The 948-nt window shown below is 47.9% G+C and overlaps 1 pseudogene; it reads left to right on the top strand.

The window, feature by feature from the left end:
- Positions 1-550: 550 nt before the first annotated feature.
- Positions 551-948, top strand: LOC120108763 (annotated as a pseudogene).

The following is a 948-nucleotide window of genomic DNA, read 5'->3' as shown; positions in this document are numbered from 1 at the left end:
AGAACCTAGGACGACACTTATAAGTGTCATCGGAGGCCAAGTCCCCCTAACTATAATGCCTTACGTGCTATTGTCATTGTGAAATAACATGCAGCAAGACGAGTAGATACGCAACAACAGGACATGAAGCTACGAATACACACGTTGAGAAGATAAAACTATAATCCTAGTATCCTACATTTGATAACATAAAAACTAATTAAAAAAATTTGAAGCATAACTCAACAACCATGAAAAATTTTCCGCATTTGTTTTTTTGGACCAACGCACCGGTGTTTTCAGAAATCACACCGTTGGATGCACTATATCCGAGCAAAAGAGCTCCACAGATCGCGATCCACATGCTATTTTGAAAGGAGATCTCCGCCGTTCGCTATCAAAATCAACACGCACACACAAAATTTTCAAAATTTCGAACCTTCTGACTCTCCCCCGCCTCCCCAACCCCTACAAATATCCCCTTCCCTACTTCCAAGTTCTGCACCCCTTCTCTAGGCCCTAATCCCAATCCTCTGATTCAAAACCCTGATCGTAGCTTTCATTTTTTGAGATGGCAAGAACCAAGCAGACAAGTTGGAAGTCCACTGGGGGCAAGGCCCCCCGCAAGCAGCTAGCGACGAAGGCAGCCCTAGCCGCCAGTGGCATGAAGAAACCCCACCGCTTCTACCCCAAGACGGTGGCACTATGGGAGATCTGCAAGTACTAGAAGAGCACGAAGTTTCTCATCTACAAGCTCCCCTTCTAGTGCCTCGTCCGTGAGATAGTTCAGGACTTCAAGACCGACCACCGCTTCCAAAGCTCTCCTTCGCCGCCCTCCAGGAGGCTGCTGAGGCACATGGCGTCCGTCTCTTCGATGATACTAACCTTTGCGCCATCCACGCCAAGTGCATTACCATCATTCCCAAGGACATTCAGCTCTCCTGCCAAATTCGTGGCGCGAGGGCCTAA

Source organism: Phoenix dactylifera, unplaced genomic scaffold (assembly GCF_009389715.1).
Source record: "Phoenix dactylifera cultivar Barhee BC4 unplaced genomic scaffold, palm_55x_up_171113_PBpolish2nd_filt_p 001534F, whole genome shotgun sequence".
Taxonomy (NCBI): Eukaryota; Viridiplantae; Streptophyta; class Magnoliopsida; order Arecales; family Arecaceae; genus Phoenix; species Phoenix dactylifera.
Note: the sequence above shows the minus strand (reverse complement) of the source record. Positions and strands in the feature narration are given on the sequence as shown.